Here is a 707-nt window from a genome sequence, read left to right as displayed (position 1 = left end):
CTGTTTAATGCAGAACATGAATGCATTTAACCTGCAGTTACAAATGCATAATGTTTTGATATATTAAACATAAAACATTGAATACTGATATTTGAAATAATAAAAAAAAATTAAAAGATACTTTAAATGTGAAATTAAAGTAAATCACTGTTAATAAGCGAGTCATTGCGACTGAACCGAATCATTTAAACGAGTGATTCATTTCGGAACGAAACACCATGTTGCTCAGAGACACATAACAGCACTGTGACTGTGTTTGGAGTTATTTTTGTTGGCGAAATGGTGCAAAAACAGGCAATATGGTGTCTAAAACGTAAGTCTCTTAATAAAACTTCTAGTTTATTGAACTGTTGTAAAAAAATCGATATCACATTTGTATATAGTAATTTTTGGAGAAAAAAAAGGCACTCTTCCGTGTGAACGAGTATAAATATACACATTTTCTGCCCCCATGTCTTGAATTTGTGATCATTCTGAATGTATTTTAATAGACTGAATCATGCAGTGATCAGGCAGAGCGCACTGCAAATGCGCACGCGTACTAGACTTCGCGTAATACGTGCACTTTGTAGGTGTTTTGAATCTTTTTTTGCGTCGTGAGAATATTGAGTAAAATAGCTCACTTGTCATGGTGTTCTTTAACTATATCATGTTATGAATAAACAAAACATTGTGAATGTTTACCTCAGTGTGTTTCTTCTGAGTTT

General features: G+C 33.0%; 1 protein-coding gene across 2 annotated transcripts in view; it reads right to left on the bottom strand.

The window, feature by feature from the left end:
- The window catches only part of LOC107602250 (phosphatidylinositol transfer protein beta isoform), a 22,830-nt gene that overhangs the window by 7,211 nt on the left and 14,912 nt on the right, over window positions 1–707 (bottom strand). The window lies entirely within an intron of this gene.

This window comes from Sinocyclocheilus grahami, unplaced genomic scaffold, assembly GCF_001515645.1.
Source record: "Sinocyclocheilus grahami isolate Dianchi unplaced genomic scaffold, SAMN03320097.WGS_v1.1 scaffold322.1, whole genome shotgun sequence".
Lineage (NCBI taxonomy): Eukaryota > Metazoa > Chordata > Actinopteri > Cypriniformes > Cyprinidae > Sinocyclocheilus > Sinocyclocheilus grahami.
The sequence above is the reverse complement of the archived record's forward strand: the minus strand, read 5'-3'. Positions and strand labels throughout refer to the sequence as shown.